General features: G+C 53.6%; 3 non-coding genes and 24 pseudogenes across 3 annotated transcripts; all 27 read left to right on the forward strand.

The window, feature by feature from the left end:
- The first annotated feature begins 62 nt into the window (after positions 1-62).
- On the forward strand, positions 63-215 carry LOC138517669 (U2 spliceosomal RNA; annotated as a pseudogene).
- A 7-nt stretch (positions 216-222) lies between these two features.
- Positions 223-402, forward strand: LOC138517614 (U2 spliceosomal RNA; annotated as a pseudogene).
- Positions 403-1,198: 796 nt separating this feature from the next.
- On the forward strand, positions 1,199-1,377 carry LOC138517521 (U2 spliceosomal RNA; annotated as a pseudogene).
- Positions 1,378-2,006: 629 nt separating this feature from the next.
- LOC138517667 (U2 spliceosomal RNA) lies at positions 2,007-2,157 on the forward strand (annotated as a pseudogene).
- A 7-nt stretch (positions 2,158-2,164) lies between these two features.
- LOC138517545 (U2 spliceosomal RNA) lies at positions 2,165-2,343 on the forward strand (annotated as a pseudogene).
- Positions 2,344-3,124: 781 nt separating this feature from the next.
- On the forward strand, positions 3,125-3,304 carry LOC138517536 (U2 spliceosomal RNA; annotated as a pseudogene).
- Positions 3,305-4,109: 805 nt separating this feature from the next.
- LOC138517613 (U2 spliceosomal RNA) lies at positions 4,110-4,292 on the forward strand. The gene has a single exon (XR_011282759.1). It is a non-coding gene; the product is annotated as a U2 spliceosomal RNA (small nuclear RNA).
- A 787-nt stretch (positions 4,293-5,079) lies between these two features.
- LOC138517533 (U2 spliceosomal RNA) lies at positions 5,080-5,257 on the forward strand (annotated as a pseudogene).
- A 629-nt stretch (positions 5,258-5,886) lies between these two features.
- LOC138517670 (U2 spliceosomal RNA) lies at positions 5,887-6,039 on the forward strand (annotated as a pseudogene).
- Positions 6,040-6,046: 7 nt separating this feature from the next.
- On the forward strand, positions 6,047-6,227 carry LOC138517620 (U2 spliceosomal RNA; annotated as a pseudogene).
- Positions 6,228-7,020: 793 nt separating this feature from the next.
- LOC138517548 (U2 spliceosomal RNA) lies at positions 7,021-7,216 on the forward strand. Its single transcript, XR_011282705.1, has one exon. It is a non-coding gene; the product is annotated as a U2 spliceosomal RNA (small nuclear RNA).
- Positions 7,217-7,845: 629 nt separating this feature from the next.
- On the forward strand, positions 7,846-7,996 carry LOC138517660 (U2 spliceosomal RNA; annotated as a pseudogene).
- Positions 7,997-8,003: 7 nt separating this feature from the next.
- LOC138517552 (U2 spliceosomal RNA) lies at positions 8,004-8,181 on the forward strand (annotated as a pseudogene).
- Positions 8,182-8,962: 781 nt separating this feature from the next.
- On the forward strand, positions 8,963-9,142 carry LOC138517530 (U2 spliceosomal RNA; annotated as a pseudogene).
- Positions 9,143-9,924: 782 nt separating this feature from the next.
- Positions 9,925-10,104, forward strand: LOC138517636 (U2 spliceosomal RNA; annotated as a pseudogene).
- Positions 10,105-10,895: 791 nt separating this feature from the next.
- Positions 10,896-11,074, forward strand: LOC138517524 (U2 spliceosomal RNA; annotated as a pseudogene).
- A 629-nt stretch (positions 11,075-11,703) lies between these two features.
- On the forward strand, positions 11,704-11,854 carry LOC138517662 (U2 spliceosomal RNA; annotated as a pseudogene).
- Positions 11,855-11,861: 7 nt separating this feature from the next.
- On the forward strand, positions 11,862-12,039 carry LOC138517553 (U2 spliceosomal RNA; annotated as a pseudogene).
- A 781-nt stretch (positions 12,040-12,820) lies between these two features.
- On the forward strand, positions 12,821-13,000 carry LOC138517531 (U2 spliceosomal RNA; annotated as a pseudogene).
- Positions 13,001-13,781: 781 nt separating this feature from the next.
- LOC138517634 (U2 spliceosomal RNA) lies at positions 13,782-13,961 on the forward strand (annotated as a pseudogene).
- A 791-nt stretch (positions 13,962-14,752) lies between these two features.
- LOC138517526 (U2 spliceosomal RNA) lies at positions 14,753-14,931 on the forward strand (annotated as a pseudogene).
- Positions 14,932-15,544: 613 nt separating this feature from the next.
- LOC138517673 (U2 spliceosomal RNA) lies at positions 15,545-15,697 on the forward strand (annotated as a pseudogene).
- A 7-nt stretch (positions 15,698-15,704) lies between these two features.
- LOC138517538 (U2 spliceosomal RNA) lies at positions 15,705-15,885 on the forward strand (annotated as a pseudogene).
- A 789-nt stretch (positions 15,886-16,674) lies between these two features.
- Positions 16,675-16,853, forward strand: LOC138517615 (U2 spliceosomal RNA; annotated as a pseudogene).
- An 800-nt stretch (positions 16,854-17,653) lies between these two features.
- LOC138517543 (U2 spliceosomal RNA) lies at positions 17,654-17,843 on the forward strand. The gene has a single exon (XR_011282701.1). It is a non-coding gene; the product is annotated as a U2 spliceosomal RNA (small nuclear RNA).
- Positions 17,844-18,457: 614 nt separating this feature from the next.
- Positions 18,458-18,605, forward strand: LOC138517676 (U2 spliceosomal RNA; annotated as a pseudogene).
- Positions 18,606-18,617: 12 nt separating this feature from the next.
- On the forward strand, positions 18,618-18,794 carry LOC138517629 (U2 spliceosomal RNA; annotated as a pseudogene).
- Positions 18,795-19,527: the final 733 nt, after the last annotated feature.

Consider the following 19,527-nt stretch of genomic DNA (forward strand, 5'->3'; position numbering starts at 1 on the left):
GTTGCTCCGAGTCAGCAGGGTAGCTGCCGAGCAGCAGTCTTTCCGGCGAACCCTTTATGGGCATCGCTTCTCGGCCTTTTGGCTAAGATCAAGTGTAGTACCCGTTTGGGAATTTTTAAGGGATCTCTATGAGTTCCTGAGGTTGTCTTGCAGTTTACCCGGGGTTTGCCTGGGCCCAGTAGTTGGGCACCGTTGTTTCGGTGGCCCCCAGTTGTAATATATACAGATTTAGGAGAAAAAAAAAAAACATCTGTTCTTATCAGTTTAATATCTGATACGTTCTCTATCTGGGGACCATATATTAAATTGATTTTTGGAACAGGGAGATCGAATTGGAGCTTGCTCTGTCCACTCCACGCATCAACCTGGTATTGCAGTACCTCCAGGACTGGTGCACTTCCCCACTTGGGGAAAACAATGCTGTGAAAAAAAAAGACTGAGCAATTCTGGAAACTTGTGCACTTTGCAATATTTTTGGGTTGAACTCGGATGCATTTTCTTCATTGTCTTGGAAAAGGTGCTGTCGTGTCTGTCACAGGAGAAAAAAAGTCTGCCCCTTTGCTCGCTTTTCACGGGAGCTGCAAAGCAAAGGTGCCAGCCAGCCAGCCAGCCAGCCAGACTCGGCCTGCAGCAGCAGCCCCACAAGGAGGAGATGGGGGGACACTGTCCTTGCCCTGCCTCACCCCTGAAAGGCCCCGTACGGCCACGAACGGCCAAGCCTTATCTGAGGGGGACGCACTTGGGGGAACATCCCCTGGGCAGCTGAGGGTGACTTTCGCCGCTAGGTGACGGGGCCAGTGCCAGGCCGAGGCTGCAGCTTGGCTGGGCAGAGCTCTGCAGCCTGTGCCTGGCCGCCTCGGCCCTGGCGCTCTGGGACCCTTGGAAATCTGGGGGCGGAGCCATGCAAAATATCGCCGGGCATGCTGGTCATGCAAATGCTATTCCTGGCCGAGGAGTCTGGGGTTCTGCAGCAGAGCGTTGCTCCGAGTCAGCAGGGTAGCTGCCGAGCAGCAGTCTTTCCGGCAAACCCTTTGTGGGCATCGCTTCTCGCCCTTTTGGCTAAGATCAAGTGCAGTACCCGTTTGGGAATTTTTAAGGGATCTCTTTGAGTTTCTGAGGGTGTCTTGCAGTTTACCCGGGTTTGCCTGGGCCCAGTAGTTGGGCACTGTTGTTTCGGTGGCCCCCAGTTGTAATATATACAGATTTAGAAGAAAAAAAAAAAAATCTGTTCTTATCAGTTTAATATCTGATACGTCCTCTATCTGAGGACCATATATTAAATTGATTTTTGGAACAGGGAGATGGAATGGGAGCTTGCTCTGTCAACTCCACGCATCAACCTGGTATTGCAGTACCTCCAGGACTGGTGCACTTCCCCACTTGGGGAAAACAATGCTGTGAAAAAAAAAGACTGAGCAATTCTGGAAACTTGTGCACTTTGCAATATTTTTGGGTTGAACTCGGATGCATTTTCTTCATTGTCTTGGAAAAGGTGCTGTCGTGTCTGTCACAGGAGAAAAAAAGTCTGCCCCTTTGCTCGCTTTTCACGGGAGCTGCAAAATAAAGGTGCCAGCCAGCCAGCCAGACTCGGCCTGCAGCAGCAGCCCCACAAGGAGGAGATGGGGGGACACTGTCCTTGCCCAGCCTCACCCCTGAAAGGCCCCGTACGGCCACGAACGGCCAAGCCTTCTCTGAGGGGGACGCACTTGGGGGAACATCCCCTGGGCAGCTGAGGGTGACTTTCACCGCTAGGTGACGGGGCCAGTGCCAGGCCGAGGCTGCAGCTTGGCTGGGCAGAGCTCTGCAGCCTGTGCCTGGCCGCCTCGGCCCTGGCGCTCTGGGACCCTTGGAAATCTGGGGGCGGAGCCATGCAAAATATCGCCGGGCATGCTGGTCATGCAAATGAGATTCCTGGCCGAGGAGTCTGGGGTTCTGCAGCAGAGCGTTGCTCCGAGTCAGCAGGGTAGCTGCCGAGCAGCAGTCTTTCCGGCGAACCCTTTGTGGGCATCGCTTCTCGGCCTTTTGGTTAAGATCAAGTGTAGTACCTGTTTGGGAATTTTTAAGGGATCTCTGAGTTCCTGAGGTTGTCTTGCAGTTTACCCAGGGTTTGCCTGGGCCCAGTAGTTGGGCACCGTTGTTTCGGTGGCCCCCAGTTGTAATATATACAGATTTAGTAGAGAAAAAAAAATATATGTTCTTATCAGTTTAATATCTGATATGTCCTCTATCTGGGGACCATATATTAAATTGATTTTTGGAACAGGGAGATGGAATGGGAGCTTGCTCTGTCCACTCCACGCATCAACCTGGTATTGCAGTACCTCCAGGACTGGTGCACTTCCCCACTTGGGGAAAACAATGCTGTGAAAAAAAAGACTGAGCAATTCTGGAAACTTGTACACTTTGCAATATTTTTGGGTTGAACTCGGATGCATTTTCTTCATTGTCTTGGAAAAGGTGCTGTCGTGTCTGTCACAGGAGAAAAAAAGTCTGCCCCTTTGCTCGCTTTTCACGGGAGCTGCAAAGCAAAGGTGCCAGCCAGCCAGCCAGCCAGACTCGGCCTGCAGCAGCAGCCCCACAAGGAGGAGATGGGGGACACTGTCCTTGCCCTGCCTCACCTCTGAAAGGCCCCGAACGGCCAAGCCTTATCTGAGGGGGACGCACTTGGGGGAACATCCCCTGGGCAGCTGAGGGTGACTTTCGCCGCTAGGTGACGGGGCCAGTGCCAGGCCGAGGCTGCAGCTTGGCTGGGCAGAGCTCTGCAGCCTGTGCCTGGCCGCCTCGGCCCTGGCGGTCTGGGACCCTTGGAAATCTGGGGGCGGAGCCATGCAAAATATCGCCGGGCATGCTGGTCATGCAAATGCTATTCCTGGCTGAGGAGTCTGGGGTTCTGCAGCAGAGCGTTGCTCCGAGTCAGCAGGGTAGCTGCCGAGCAGCAGTCTTTCCGGCGAACCCTTTATGGGCATCGCTTCTCGGCCTTTTGGCTAAGATTAAGTGTAGTACCCGTTTGGGAATTTTTAAGGGATCTCTATGAGTTCCTGAGGTTGTCTTGCAGTTTACCCGGGGTTTGCCTGGGCCCAGTAGTTGGGCACCGTTGTTTCGGTGGCCCCCAGTTGTAATATATACAGATTTAGGAGAAAAAAAAAAAACATCTGTTCTTATCAGTTTAATATCTGATACGTCCTCTATCTGGGGACCATATATTAAATTGATTTTTGGAACAGGGAGATGGAATGGGAGCTTGCTCTGTCCACTCCACGCATCAACCTGGTATTGCAGTACCTCCAGGACTGGTGCACTTCCCCACTTGGGGAAAACAATGCTGTGAAAAAAAAAGACTGAGCAATTCTGGAAACTTGTGCACTTTGCAATATTTTTGGGTTGAACTCGGATGCATTTTCTTCATTGTCTTGGAAAAGGTGCTGTCGTGTCTGTCACAGGAGAAAAAAAGTCTGCCCCTTTGCTCGCTTTTCACGGGAGCTGCAAAGCAAAGGTGCCAGCCAGCCAGCCAGCCAGCCAGCCAGCCAGACTCGGCCTGCAGCAGCAGCCCCACAAGGAGGAGATGGGGGGACACTGTCCTTGCCCTGCCTCACCCCTGAAAGGCCCCGTACGGCCACGAACGGCCAAGCCTTATCTGAGGGGGACGCACTTGGGGGAACATCCCCTGGGCAGCTGAGGGTGACTTTCGCCGCTAGGTGACGGGGCCAGTGCCAGGCCGAGGCTGCAGCTTGGCTGGGCAGAGCTCTGCAGCCTGTGCCTGGCCGCCTCGGCCCTGGCGCTCTGGGACCCTTGGAAATCTGGGGGCGGAGCCATGCAAAATATCGCCGGGCATGCTGGTCATGCAAATGCTATTCCTGGCCGAGGAGTCTGGGGTTCTGCAGCAGAGCGTTGCTCCGAGTCAGCAGGGTAGCTGCCGAGCAGCAGTCTTTCCGGCGAACCCTTTGTGGGCATCGCTTCTCGCCCTTTTGGCTAAGATCAAGTGTAGTACCCGTTTGGGAATTTTTAAGGGATCTCTATGAGTTTCTGAGGTTGTCTTGCAGTTTACCAGGGGTTTGCCTGGGCCCAGTAGTTGGGCACCGTTGTTTCGGTGGCCCCCAGTTGTAATATATACAGATTTAGGAGAAAAAAAAGAAAACAAATCTGTTCTTATCAGTTTAATATCTGATACGTCCTCTATCTGGGGACCATATATTAAATTGATTTTTGGAACAGGGAGATGGAATGGGAGCTTGCTCTGTCCACTCCACGCATGAACCTGGTATTGCAGTACCTCCAGGACTGGTGCACTTCCCCACTTGGGGAAAACAATGCTGTGAAAAAAAAAGACTGAGCAATTCTGGAAACTTGTGCACTTTGCAATATTTTTGGGTTGAACTCGGATGCATTTTCTTCATTGTCTTGGAAAAGGTGCTGTCGTGTCTGTCACAGGAGAAAAAAAGTCTGCCCCTTTGCTCGCTTTTCACGGGAGCTGCAAAATAAAGGTGCCAGCCAGCCAGCCAGCCAGCCAGACTCGGCCTGCAGCAGCAGCCCCACAAGGAGGAGATGGGGGGACACTGTCCTTGCCCAGCCTCACCCCTGAAAGGCCCCGTACGGCCAAGCCTTATCTGAGGGGGACGCACTTGGGGGAACATCCCCTGGGCAGCTGAGGGTGACTTTCGCCGCTAGGTGACGGGGCCAGTGCCAGGCCGAGGCAGCAGCTTGGCTGGGCAGAGCTCTGCAGCCTGTGCCTGGCCGCCCCGGCCCTGGCGCTCTGGGACCCTTGGAAATCTGGGGGCGGAGCCATGCAAAATATCGCCGGGCATGCTGGTCATGTAAATGCTATTCCTGGCCGAGGAGTCTGGGGTTCTGCAGCAGAGCGTTGCTCCGAGTCAGCAGGGTAGCTGCCGAGCAGCAGTCTTTCCGGCGAACCCTTTGTGGGCATCGCTTCTCGACCTTTTGGCTAAGATCAAGTGTAGTACCCGTTTGGGAATTTTTAAGGGATCTCTATGAGTTCCTGAGGTTGTCTTGCAGTTTACCCAGGGTTTGCCTGGGCCCAGTAGTTGGGCACCGTTGTTTCGGTGGCCCCCAGTTGTAATATATACAGATTTAGGAGAAAAAAAGAAAATCTGTTCTTATCAGTTTAATATCTGATACGTCCTCTATCTGGGGACCATATATTAAATTGATTTTTGGAACAGGGAGATGGAATGGGAGCTTGCTCTGTCCACTCCACGCATCAACCTGGTATTGCAGTACCTCCAGGACTGGTGCACTTCCCCACTTGGGGAAAACAATGCTGTGAAAAAAAAGACTGAGCAATTCTGGAAACTTGTGCACTTTACAATATTTTTGGGTTGAACTCGGATGCATTTTCTTCATTGTCTTGGAAAAGGTGCTGTCGTGCCCGTCACAGGAGAAAAAAAGTCTGCCCCTTTGCTCGCTTTTCACGGGAGCTGCAAAGCAAAGGTGCCAGCCAGCCAGCCAGCCAGCCAGCCAGACTCGGCCTGCAGCAGCAGCCCCACAAGGAGGAGATGGGGGACACTGTCCTTGCCCTGCCTCACCCCTGAAAGGCCCCGAACGGCCAAGCCTTATCTGAGGGGGACGCACTTGGGGGAACATCCCCTGGGCAGCTGAGGGTGACTTTCGCCGCTAGGTGACGGGGCCAGTGCCAGGCCGAGGCTGCAGCTTGGCTGGGCAGAGCTCTGCAGCCTGTGCCTGGCCGCCTCGGCCCTGGCGCTCTGGGACCCTTGGAAATCTGGGGGCGGAGCCATGCAAAATATCGCCGGGCATGCTGGTCATGCAAATGATATTCCTGGCTGAGGAGTCTGGGGTTCTGCAGCAGAGCGTTGCTCCGAGTCAGCAGGGTAGCTGCCGAGCAGCAGTCTTTCCGGCGAACCCTTTGTGGGCATCGCTTCTCGGCCTTTTGGCTAAGATCAAGTGTAGTACCCGTTTGGGAATTTTTAAGGGATCTCTATGAGTTCCTGAGGTTGTCTTGCAGTTTACCCGGGGTTTGCCTGGGCCCAGTAGTTGGGCACCGTTGTTTCGGTGGCCCCCAGTTGTAATATATACAGATTTAGGAGAGAAAAAAAAAAACATCTGTTCTTATCAGTTTAATATCTGATACGTTCTCTATCTGGGGACCATATATTAAATTTATTTTTGGAACAGGGAGATGGAATGGGAGCTTGCTCTGTCCACTCCACGCATCAACCTGGTATTGCAGTACCTCCAGGACTGTTGCACTTCCCCACTTGGGGAAAACAATGCTGTGAAAAAAAAAGACTGAGCAATTCTGGAAACTTGTGCACTTCGCAATATTTTTGGGTTGAACTCGGGTGCATTTTCTTCATTGTCTTGGAAAAGGTGCTGTCGTGCCCGTCACAGGAGAAAAAAAGTCTGCCCCTTTGCTCGCTTTTCACGGGAGCTGCAAAGCAAAGGTGCCAGCCAGCCAGCCAGCCAGCCAGCCAGCCAGACTCGGCCTGCAGCAGCAGCCCCACAAGGAGGAGATGGGGGACACTGTCCTTGCCCTGCCTCACCCCTGAAAGGCCCGAACGGCCAAGCCTTATCTGAGGGGGACGCACTTGGGGGAACATCCCCTGGGCAGCTGAGGGTGACTTTCGCCGCTAGGTGACGGGGCCAGTGCCAGGCCGAGGCTGCAGCTTGGCTGGGCAGAGCTCTGCAGCCTGTGCCTGGCCGCCTCGGCCCTGGCGTTCTGGGACCCTTGGAAATCTGGGGGCGGAGCCATGCAAAATATCGCCGGGCATGCTGGTCATGCAAATGATATTCCTGGCCGAGGAGTCTGGGGTTCTGCAGCAGAGCGTTGCTCCGAGTCAGCAGGGTAGCTGCCGAGCAGCAGTCTTTCCGGCGAACCCTTTGTGGGCAATTCTTTTCGGCCTTTTGGCTAAGATCAAGTGTAGTACCCGTTTGGGAATTTTTAAGGGATCTTTATGAGTTCCTGAGGTTGTCTTGCAGTTTACCCAGGGTTTGCCTGGGCCCAGTAGTTGGGCACCGTTGTTTCGGTGGCCCCCAGTTATAATATATACAGATTTAGGAGAAAAAAAAGAAAAAAAGAAAAAAAAAAAAATCTGTTCTTATCAGTTTAATATCTGATACGTCCTCTATCTGGGGACCATATATTAAATTGATTTTTGGAACAGGGAGATGGAATGGGAGCTTGCTCTGTCCACTCCACGCATCAACCTGGTATTGCAGTACCTCCAGGACTGGTGCACTTCCCCACTTGGGGAAAACAATGCTGTGAAAAAAAAGACTGAGCAATTCTGGAAACTTGTGCACTTTGCAATATTTTTGGGTTGAACTCGGATGCATTTTCTTCATTGTCTTGGAAAAGGTGCTGTCGTGCCCGTCACAGGAGAAAAAAAGTCTGCCCCTTTGCTCGCTTTTCACGGGAGCTGCAAAGCAAAGGTGCCAGCCAGCCAGCCAGCCAGCCAGCCAGACTCGGCCTGCAGCAGCAGCCCCACAAGGAGGAGATGGGGGACACTGTCCTTGCCCTGCCTCACCCCTGAAAGGCCCCGAACGGCCAAGCCTTATCTGAGGGGGACGCACTTGGGGGAACATCCCCTGGGCAGCTGAGGGTGACTTTCGCCGCTAGGTGACGGGGCCAGTGCCAGGCCGAGGCTGCAGCTTGGCTGGGCAGAGCTCTGCAGCCTGTGCCTGGCCGCCTCGGCCCTGGCGCTCTGGGACCCTTGGAAATCTGGGGGCGGAGCCATGCAAAATATCGCCGGGCATGCTGGTCATGCAAATGAGATTCCTGGCCGAGGAGTCTGGGGTTCTGCAGCAGAGCGTTGCTCCGAGTCAGCAGGGTAGCTGCCGAGCAGCAGTCTTTCCGGCGAACCCTTTGTGGGCATCACTTCTCGGCCTTTTGGCTAAGATCAAGTGTAGTACCCGTTTGGGAATTTTTAAGGGATCTCTGAGTTCCTGAGGTTGTCTTGCAGTTTACCCAGGGTTTGCCTGGGCCCAGTAGTTGGGCACCGTTGTTTCGGTGGCCCCCAGTTGTAATATATACAGATTTAGGAGAGAAAAAAAATATATGTTCTTATCAGTTTAATATCTGATACGTCCTCTATCTGGGGACCATATATTAAATTGATTTTTGGAACAGGGAGATGGAATGGGAGCTTGCTCTGTCCACTCCACGCATCAACCTGGTATTGCAGTACCTCCAGGACTGGTGCACTTCCCCACTTGGGGAAAACAATGCTGTGAAAAAAAAGACTGAGCAATTCTGGAAACTTGTACACTTTGCAATATTTTTGGGTTGAACTCGGATGCATTTTCTTCATTGTCTTGGAAAAGGTGCTGTCGTGTCTGTCACAGGAGAAAAAAAGTCTGCCCCTTTGCTCGCTTTTCACGGGAGCTGCAAAGCAAAGGTGCCAGCCAGCCAGCCAGCCAGACTCGGCCTGCAGCAGCAGCCCCACAAGGAGGAGATGGGGGACACTGTCCTTGCCCTGCCTCACCCCTGAAAGGCCCCGAACGGCCAAGCCTTATCTGAGGGGGACACACTTGGGGGAACATCCCCTGGGCAGCTGAGGGTGACTTTCGCCGCTAGGTGACGGGGCCAGTGCCAGGCCGAGGCTGCAGCTTGGCTGGGCAGAGCTCTGCAGCCTGTGCCTGGCCGCCTCGGCCCTGGCGCTCTGGGACCCTTGGAAATCTGGTGGCGGAGCCATGCAAAATATCGCCGGGCATGCTGGTCATGCAAATGATATTCCTGGCTGAGGAGTCTGGGGTTCTGCAGCAGAGCGTTGCTCCGAGTCAGCAGGGTAGCTGCCGAGCAGCAGTCTTTCCGGCGAACCCTTTATGGGCATCGCTTTTCGGCCTTTTGGCTAAGATCAAGTGTAGTACCCGTTTGGGAATTTTTAAGGGATCTCTATGAGTTCCTGAGGTTGTCTTGCAGTTTACCCGGGGTTTGCCTGGGCCCAGTAGTTGGGCACCGTTGTTTCGGTGGCCCCCAGTTGTAATATATACAGATTTAGGAGAAAAAAAAAAAACATCTGTTCTTATCAGTTTAATATCTGATACGTCCTCTATCTGGGGACCATATATTAAATTGATTTTTGGAACAGGGAGATGGAATGGGAGCTTGCTCTTTCCACTCCACGCATCAACCTGGTATTGCAGTACCTCCAGGACTGGTGCACTTCCCCACTTGGGGAAAACAATGCTGTGAAAAAAAAGACTGAGCAATTCTGGAAACTTGTACACTTTGCAATATTTTTGGGTTAAACTCGGATGCATTTTCTTCATTGTCTTGGAAAAGGTGCTGACATGTCCGTCACAGGAGAAAAAAAGCCCTGCCCCTTTGCTCGCTTTTCACGGGAGCTGCAAAGCAAAGGTGCCAGCCAGCCAGCCAGCCAGACTCGGCCTGCAGCAGCAGCCCCACAAGGAGGAGATGGGGGACACTGTCCTTGCCCTGCCTCACCCCTGAAAGGCCCCGAACGGCCAAGCCTTATCTGAGGGGGACGCACTTGGGGGAACATCCCCTGGGCAGCTGAGGGTGACTTTCGCCGCTAGGTGACGGGGCCAGTGCCAGGCCGAGGCTGCAGCTTGGCTGGGCAGAGCTCTGCAGCCTGTGCCTGGCCGCCTCGGCCCTGGCGCTCTGGGACCCTTGGAAATCTGGGGGCGGAGCCATGCAAAATATCGCCGGGCATGCTGGTCATGCAAATGCTATTCCTGGCCGAGGAGTCTGGGGTTCTGCAGCAGAGCGTTGCTCCGAGTCAGCAGGGTAGCTGCCGAGCAGCAGTCTTTCCGGCGAACCCTTTGTGAGCATCGTTTCTCGCCCTTTTGGCTAAGATCAAGTGTAGTACCCGTTTGGGAATTTTTAAGGGATCTCTATGAGTTCCTGAGGTTGTCTTGCAGTTTACCAGGGGTTTGCCTGGGCCCAGTAGTTGGGCACCGTTGTTTCGGTGGCCCCCAGTTGTAATATATACAGATTTAGGAGAAAAAAAAAAAAAGTCTGTTCTTATCAGTTTAATATCTGATACAACCTCTATCTGGGGACCATATATTAAATTGATTTTTGGAACAGGGAGATGGAATGGGAGCTTGCTCTGTCCACTCCACGCATCAACCTGGTATTGCAGTACCTCCAGGACTGGTGCACTTCCCCACTTGGGGAAAACAATGCTGTGAAAAAAAAAGACTGAGCAATTCTGGAAACTTGTGCACTTTGCAATATTTTTGGGTTGAACTCGGATGCATTTTCTTCATTGTCTTGGAAAAGGTGCTGTCGTGTCTGTCACAGGAGAAAAAAAGTCTGCCCCTTTGCTCGCTTTTCACGGGAGCTGCAAAATAAAGGTGCCAGCCAGCCAGCCAGCCAGCCAGCCAGACTCGGCCTGCAGCAGCAGCCCCACAAGGAGGAGATGGGGGGACACTGTCCTTGCCCAGCCTCACCCCTGAAAGGCCCCGTACGGCCAAGCCTTATCTGAGGGGGACGCACTTGGGGGAACATCCCCTGGGCAGCTGAGGGTGACTTTCGCCGCTAGGTGACGGGGCCAGTGCCAGGCCGAGGCTGCAGCTTGGCTGGGCAGAGCTCTGCAGCCTGTGCCTGGCCGCCCCGGCCCTGGCGCTCTGGGACCCTTGGAAATCTGGGGGCGGAGCCATGCAAAATATCGCCGGGCATGCTGGTCATGTAAATGCTATTCCTGGCCGAGGAGTCTGGGGTTCTGCAGCAGAGCGTTGCTCCGAGTCAGCAGGGTAGCTGCCGAGCAGCAGTCCTTCCGGCGAACCCTTTGTGGGCATCGCTTCTCGACCTTTTGGCTAAGATCAAGTGTAGTACCCGTTTGGGAATTTTTAAGGGATCTCTATGAGTTCCTGAGGTTGTCTTGCAGTTTACCCAAGGTTTGCCTGGGCCCAGTAGTTGGGCACCGTTGTTTCGGTGGCCCCCAGTTGTAATATATACAGATTTAGGAGAAAAAAAGAAAAATCTGTTCTTATCAGTTTAATATCTGATACGTCCTCTATCTGGGGACCATATATTAAATTGATTTTTGGAACAGGGAGATGGAATGGGAGCTTGCTCTGTCCACTCCACGCATCAACCTGGTATTGCAGTACCTCCAGGACTGGTGCACTTCCCCACTTGGGGAAAACAATGCTGTGAAAAAAAAGACTGAGCAATTCTGGAAACTTGTGCACTTTGCAATATTTTTGGGTTGAACTCGGATGCATTTTCTTCATTGTCTTGGAAAAGGTGCTGTCGTGCCCGTCACAGGAGAAAAAAAGTCTGCCCCTTTGCTCGCTTTTCACGGGAGCTGCAAAGCAAAGGTGCCAGCCAGCCAGCCAGCCAGCCAGCCAGACTCGGCCTGCAGCAGCAGCCCCACAAGGAGGAGATGGGGGACACTGTCCTTGCCCTGCCTCACCCCTGAAAGGCCCCGAACGGCCAAGCCTTATCTGAGGGGGACGCACTTGGGGGAACATCCCCTGGGCAGCTGAGGGTGACTTTCGCCGCTAGGTGACGGGGCCAGTGCCAGGCCGAGGCTGCAGCTTGGCTGGGCAGAGCTCTGCAGCCTGTGCCTGGCCGCCTCGGCCCTGGCGCTCTGGGACCCTTGGAAATCTGGGGGCGGAGCCATGCAAAATATCGCCGGGCATGCTGGTCATGCAAATGAGATTCCTGGCCGAGGAGTCTGGGGTTCTGCAGCAGAGCGTTGCTCCGAGTCAGCAGGGTAGCTGCCGAGCAGCAGTCTTTCCGGCGAACCCTTTGTGGGCATCACTTCTCGGCCTTTTGGCTAAGATCAAGTGTAGTACCCGTTTGGGAATTTTTAAGGGATCTCTGAGTTCCTGAGGTTGTCTTGCAGTTTACCCAGGGTTTGCCTGGGCCCAGTAGTTGGGCACCGTTGTTTCGGTGGCCCCCAGTTGTAATATATACAGATTTAGGAGAGAAAAAAAATATATGTTCTTATCAGTTTAATATCTGATACGTCCTCTATCTGGGGACCATATATTAAATTGATTTTTGGAACAGGGAGATGGAATGGGAGCTTGCTCTGTCCACTCCACGCATCAACCTGGTATTGCAGTACCTCCAGGACTGGTGCACTTCCCCACTTGGGGAAAACAATGCTGTGAAAAAAAAGACTGAGCAATTCTGGAAACTTGTACACTTTGCAATATTTTTGGGTTGAACTCGGATGCATTTTCTTCATTGTCTTGGAAAAGGTGCTGTCGTGTCTGTCACAGGAGAAAAAAAGTCTGCCCCTTTGCTCGCTTTTCACGGGAGCTGCAAAGCAAAGGTGCCAGCCAGCCAGCCAGCCAGACTCGGCCTGCAGCAGCAGCCCCACAAGGAGGAGATGGGGGACACTGTCCTTGCCCTGCCTCACCCCTGAAAGGCCCCGAACGGCCAAGCCTTATCTGAGGGGGACACACTTGGGGGAACATCCCCTGGGCAGCTGAGGGTGACTTTCGCCGCTAGGTGACGGGGCCAGTGCCAGGCCGAGGCTGCAGCTTGGCTGGGCAGAGCTCTGCAGCCTGTGCCTGGCCGCCTCGGCCCTGGCGCTCTGGGACCCTTGGAAATCTGGGGGCGGAGCCATGCAAAATATCGCCGGGCATGCTGGTCATGCAAATGCTATTCCTGGCTGAGGAGTTTGGGGTTCTGCAGCAGAGCGTTGCTCCGAGTCAGCAGGGTAGCTGCCGAGCAGCAGTCTTTCCGGCGAACCCTTTATGGGCATCGCTTTTCGGCCTTTTGGCTAAGATCAAGTGTAGTACCCGTTTGGGAATTTTTAAGGGATCTCTATGAGTTCCTGAGGTTGTCTTGCAGTTTACCCGGGGTTTGCCTGGGCCCAGTAGTTGGGCACCGTTGTTTCGGTGGCCCCCAGTTGTAATATATACAGATTTAGGAGAAAAAAAAAAAACATCTGTTCTTATCAGTTTAATATCTGATACGTCCTCTATCTGGGGACCATATATTAAATTGATTTTTGGAACAGGGAGATGGAATGGGAGCTTGCTCTTTCCACTCCACGCATCAACCTGGTATTGCAGTACCTCCAGGACTGGTGCACTTCCCCACTTGGGGAAAACAATGCTGTGAAAAAAAAGACTGAGCAATTCTGGAAACTTGTACACTTTGCAATATTTTTGGGTTGAACTCGGATGCATTTTCTTCATTGTCTTGGAAAAGGTGCTGACATGTCCGTCACAGGAGAAAAAAAGTCTGCCCCTTTGCTCGCTTTTCACGGGAGCTGCAAAGCAAAGGTGCCAGCCAGCCAGCCAGCCAGACTCGGCCTGCAGCAGCAGCCCCACAAGGAGGAGATGGGGGACACTGTCCTTGCCCTGCCTCACCCCTGAAAGGCCCCGAACGGCCAAGCCTTATCTGAGGGGGACGCACTTGGGGGAACATCCCCTGGGCAGCTGAGGGTGACTTTCGCCGCTAGGTGACGGGGCCAGTGCCAGGCCGAGGCTGCAGCTTGGCTGGGCAGAGCTCTGCAGCCTGTGCCTGGCCGCCTCGGCCCTGGCGCTCTGGGACCCTTGGAAATCTGGGGGCGGAGCCATGCAAAATATCGCCGGGCATGCTGGTCATGCAAATGCTATTCCTGGCCGAGGAGTCTGGGGTTCTGCAGCAGAGCGTTGCTCCGAGTCAGCAGGGTAGCTGCCGAGCAGCAGTCTTTCCGGCGAACCCTTTGTGAGCATCGTTTCTCGCCCTTTTGGCTAAGATCAAGTGTAGTACCCGTTTGGGAATTTTTAAGGGATCTCTATGAGTTCCTGAGGTTGTCTTGCAGTTTACCAGGGTTTTGCCTGGGCCCAGTAGTTGGGCACCGTTGTTTCGGTGGCCCCCAGTTGTAATATATACAGATTTAGGAGAAAAAAAAAAAAAGTCTGTTCTTATCAGTTTAATATCTGATACAACCTCTATCTGGGGACCATATATTAAATTGATTTTTGGAACAGGGAGATGGAATGGGAGCTTGCTCTGTCCACTCCACGCATCAACCTGGTATTGCAGTACCTCCAGGACTGGTGCACTTCCCCACTTGGGGAAAACAATGCTGTGAAAAAAAAAGACTGAGCAATTCTGGAAACTTGTGCACTTTGCAATATTTTTGGGTTGAACTCGGATGCATTTTCTTCATTGTCTTGGAAAAGGTGCTGTCGTGTCTGTCACAGGAGAAAAAAAGTCTGCCCCTTTGCTCGCTTTTCACGGGAGCTGCAAAATAAAGGTGCCAGCCAGCCAGCCAGCCAGCCAGCCAGACTCGGCCTGCAGCAGCAGCCCCACAAGGAGGAGATGGGGGGACACTGTCCTTGCCCAGCCTCACCCCTGAAAGGCCCCGTACGGCCAAGCCTTATCTGAGGGGGACGCACTTGGGGGAACATCCCCTGGGCAGCTGAGGGTGACTTTCGCCGCTAGGTGACGGGGCCAGTGCCAGGCCGAGGCTGCAGCTTGGCTGGGCAGAGCTCTGCAGCCTGTGCCTGGCCGCCCCGGCCCTGGCGCTCTGGGACCCTTGGAAATCTGGGGGCGGAGCCATGCAAAATATCGCCGGGCATGCTGGTCATGTAAATGCTATTCCTGGCCGAGGAGTCTGGGGTTCTGCAGCAGAGCGTTGCTCCGAGTCAGCAGGGTAGCTGCCGAGCAGCAGTCCTTCCGGCGAACCCTTTGTGGGCATCGCTTCTCGACCTTTTGGCTAAGATCAAGTGTAGTACCCGTTTGGGAATTTTTAAGGGATCTCTATGAGTTCCTGAGGTTGTCTTGCAGTTTACCCAAGGTTTGCCTGGGCCCAGTAGTTGGGCACCGTTGTTTCGGTGGCCCCCAGTTGTAATATATACAGATTTAGGAGAAAAAAAGAAAAATCTGTTCTTATCAGTTTAATATCTGATACGTCCTCTATCTGGGGACCATATATTAAATTGATTTTTGGAACAGGGAGATGGAATGGGAGCTTGCTCTGTCCACTCCACGCATCAACCTGGTATTGCAGTACCTCCAGGACTGGTGCACTTCCCCACTTGGGGAAAACAATGCTGTGAAAAAAAAGACTGAGCAATTCTGGAAACTTGTGCACTTTGCAATATTTTTGGGTTGAACTCGGATGCATTTTCTTCATTGTCTTGGAAAAGGTGCTGTCGTGCCCGTCACAGGAGAAAAAAAGTCTGCCCCTTTGCTCGCTTTTCACGGGAGCTGCAAAGCAAAGGTGCCAGCCAGCCAGACTCGGCCTGCAGCAGCAGCCCCACAAGGAGGAGATGGGGGACACTGTCCTTGCCCTGCCTCACCCCTGAAAGGCCCCGAACGGCCAAGCCTTATCTGAGGGGGACGCACTTGGGGGAACATCCCCTGGGCAGCTGAGGGTGACTTTCGCCGCTAGGTGACGGGGCCAGTGCCAGGCCGAGGCTGCAGCTTGGCTGGGCAGAGCTCTGCAGCCTGTGCCTGGCCGCCTCGGCCCTGGCGCTCTGGGACCCTTGGAAATCTGGGGGCGGAGCCATGCAAAATATCGCCGGGCATGCTGGTCATGCAAATGATATTCCTGGCCGAGGAGTCTGGGGTTCTGCAGCAGAGCGTTGCTCCGAGTCAGCAGGGTAGCTGCCGAGCAGCAGTCTTTCCGGCGAACCCTTTGTGGGCATCGCTTCTCGGCCTTTTGGCTAAGATCAAGTGTAGTACCCGTTTGGGAATTTTTAAGGGATCTCTATGAGTTCCTGAGGTTGTCTTGCAGTTTACCCGGGGTTTGCCTGGGCCCAGTAGTTGGGCACCGTTGTTTCGGTGGCCCCCAGTTGTAATATATACAGATTTAGGAGAGAAAAAAAAAAACATCTGTTCTTATCAGTTTAATATCTGATACGTCCTCTATCTGGGGACCATATATTAAATTGATTTTTGGAACAGGGAGATGGAATGGGAGCTTGCTCTGTCCACTCCACGCATCAACCTGGTATTGCAGTACCTCCAGGACTGGTGCACTTCCCCACTTGGGGAAAACAATGCTGTGAAAAAAAAAGACTGAGCAATTCTGGAAACTTGTGCACTTTGCAATATTTTTGGGTTGAACTCGGATGCATTTTCTTCATTGTCTTGGAAAAGGTGCTGTCGTGCCCGTCACAGGAGAAAAAAAGTCTGCCCCTTTGCTCGCTTTTCACGGGAGCTGCAAAGCAAAGGTGCCAGCCAGCCAGCCAGCCAGCCAGCCAGACTCGGCCTGCAGCAGCAGCCCCACAAGGAGGAGATGGGGGACACTGTCCTTGCCCTGCCTCACCCCTGAAAGGCCCGAACGGCCAAGCCTTATCTGAGGGGGACGCACTTGGGGGAACATCCCCTGGGCAGCTGAGGGTGACTTTCGCCGCTAGGTGACGGGGCCAGTGCCAGGCCGAGGCTGCAGCTTGGCTGGGCAGAGCTCTGCAGCCTGTGCCTGGCCGCCTCGGCCCTGGCGCTCTGGGACCCTTGAAAATCTGGGGGCGGAGCCATGCAAAATATCGCTGGGCATGCTGGTCATGCAAATGCTATTCCTGGCCGAGGAGTCTGGGGTTCTGCAGCAGAGCGTTGCTCCGAGTCAGCAGGGTAGCTGCCGAGCAGCAGTCTTTCCGGCGAACCCTTTGTGGGCATCGTTTCTCGCCCATTTGGCTAAGATCAAGTGTAGTACCCGTTTGGGAATTTTTAAGGGATCTCTATGAGTTCCTGAGGTTGTCTTGCAGTTTACCAGGGGTTTGCCTGGGCCCAGTAGTTGGGCACTGTTGTTTCGGTGGCCCCCAGTTGTAATATATACAGATTTAGGAGAAAAAAAAAAAAATCTGTTCTTATCAGTTTAATATCTGATACGACCTCTATCTGGGGACCATATATTAAATTGATTTTTGGAACAGGGAGATGGAATGGGAGCTTGCTCTGTCCACTCCACGCATCAACCTGGTATTGCAGTACCTCCAGGACTGGTGCACTTCCCCACTTGGGGAAAACAATGCTGTGAAAAAAAAGACTGAGCAATTCTGGAAACTTGTGCACTTTGCAATATTTTTGGGTTGAACTCGGATGCATTTTCTTCATTGTCTTGGAAAAGGTGCTGTCGTGTCTGTCACAGGAGAAAAAAAGTCTGCCCCTTTGCTCGCTTTTCACGGGAGCTGCAAAATAAAGGTGCCAGCCAGCCAGCCAGCCAGCCAGCCAGACTCGGCCTGCAGCAGCAGCCCCACAAGGAAGAGATGGGGGGACACTGTCCTTGCCCAGCCTCACCCCTGAAAGGCCCCGTACGGCCACGAACGGCCAAGCCTTATCTGAGGGGGACGCACTTGGGGGAACATCCCCTGGGCAGCTGAGGGTGACTTTCGCCGCTAGGTGACGGGGCCAGTGCCCGGCCGAGGCTGCAGCTTGGCTGGGCAGAGCTCTGCAGCCTGTGCCTGGCCGCCCCGGCCCTGGCGCTCTGGGACCCTTGGAAATCTGGGGGCGGAGCCATGCAAAATATCGCCGGGCATGCTGGTCATGCAAATGCTATTCCTGGCCGAGGAGTCTGGGGTTCTGCAGCAGAGCGTTGCTCCGAGTCAGCAGGGTAGCTGCCGAGCAGCAGTCTTTCCGGCGAACCCTTTGTGGGCATCGCTTCTCCGCCTTTTGGTTAAGATCAAGTGTAGTACCCGTTTGGGAATTTTTGAGGGTTCTCTATGAGTTCCTGAGGTTGTCTTGCAGTTTGCCCGGGGTTTGCCTGGGCCCAGTAGTTGGACACCGTTGTTTCGGTGGCCCCCAGTTGTAATTTATACAGATTTAGGAGAAAAAAAAAAAAAAAAAAAAAAAATCTGTTCTTATCAGTTTAATATCTGATACGTCCTCTATCTGGGGACCTTATATTAAATTGATTTTTGGAACAGGGAGATGGAATGGGAGCTTGCTCTGTCCACTCCACGCATCAACCTGGTATTGCAGTACCTCCAGGACTGGTGCACTTCCCCACTTGGGGAAAACAATGCTGTGAAAAAAAAAGACTGAGCAATTCTGGAAACTTGTGCACTTTGCAATATTTTTGGGTTGAACTCGGATGCATTTTCTTCATTGTCTTGGAAAAGGTGCTGTCGTGCCCGTCACAGGAGAAAAAAAGTCTGCCCCTTTGCTCGCTTTTCACGGGAGCTGCAAAGCAAAGGTGCCAGCCAGCCAGACTCGGCCTGCAGCAGCAGCCCCACAAGGAGGAGATGGGGGACACTGTCCTTGCCCTGCCTCACCCCTGAAAGGCCCCGAACGGCCAAGCCTTATCTGAGGGGGACGCACTTGGGGGAACATCCCCTGGGCAGCTGAGGGTGACTTTCGCCGCTAGGTGATGGGGCCAGTGCCAGGCCGAGGCTGCAGCTTGGCTGGGCAGAGCTCTGCAGCCTGTGCCTGGCCGCCTCGGCCCTGGCGCTCTGGGACCCTTGGAAATCTGGGGGCGGAGCCATGCAAAATATCGCCGGGCATGCTGGTCATGCAAATGATATTCCTGGCCGAGGAGTCTGGGGTTCTGCAGCAGAGCGTTGCTCCGAGTCAGCAGGGTAGCTGCCGAGCAGCAGTCTTTCCGGCGAACCCATTGTGGGCATCGCTTCTCGGCCTTTTGGCTAAGATCAAGTGTAGTACCCGTTTGGGAATTTTTGAGGGATCTCTATGAGTTCCTGAGGTTGTCTTGCTGTTTTCCCGGGGTTTGCCTGGGCCCAGTAGTTGGACACCGTTGTTTCGGTGGCCCCCAGTTGTAATTTATACAGATTTAGGAGAAAAAAAAAAATCTGTTCTTATCAGTTTAATGTCTGATACGACCTCTATCTGGGGACCATATATTAAATTGATTTTTGGAACAGGGAGATGGAATGGGAGCTTGCTCTGTCCACTCCACGCATCAACCTGGTATTGCAGTACCTCCAGGACTGGTGCACTTCCCCACTTGGGGAAAACAATGCTGTGAAAAAAAAAGACGGAGCAATTCTGGAAACTTGTGCACTTTGCAATATTTTTGGGTTGAACTCGGATGCATTTTCTTCATTGTCTTGGAAAAGGTGCTGTCGTGCCCGTCACAGGAGAAAAAAAGTCTGCCCCTTTGCTCGCTTTTCACGGGAGCTGCAAAGCAAAGGTGCCAGCCAGCCAGCCAGCCAGCTAGACTCAGCCTGCAGCAGCAGCCCCACAAGGAGGAGATGGGGGACACTGTCCTTGCCCTGCCTCACCCCTGAAAGGCCCCGTACGGCCACGAACGGCCAAGCCTTATCTGAGGGGGACGCACTTGGGGGAACATCCCCTGGGCAGCTGAGGGTGACTTTCACCGCTAGGTGACGGGGCCAGTGCCAGGCCGAGGCTGCAGCTTGGCTGGGCAGAGCTCTGCAGCCTGTGCCTGGCCGCCCCGGCCCTGGCGCTCTGGGACCCTTGGAAATCTGGGGGCGGAGCCATGCAAAATATCGCCGGGCATGCTGGTCATGCAAATGCTATTCCTGGCCGAGGAGTCTGGGGTTCTGCAGCAGAGCGTTGCTCCGAGTCAGCAGGGTAGCTGCCGAGCAGCAGTCTTTCCGGCGAACCCTTTGTGGGCATCGCTTCTCGGCCTTTTGGCCTAGATGTAGTGCAGAGAGTCACCTGTTTGACTGGCTTGCCCGGCACAGGGAGACTTTTCTTTGCAGCTGATACCC

This window comes from Ambystoma mexicanum, chromosome 6q (genome assembly GCF_040938575.1).
Source record: "Ambystoma mexicanum isolate Mex_15411 chromosome 6q, UKY_AmexF1_1, whole genome shotgun sequence".
Lineage (NCBI taxonomy): Eukaryota > Metazoa > Chordata > Amphibia > Caudata > Ambystomatidae > Ambystoma > Ambystoma mexicanum.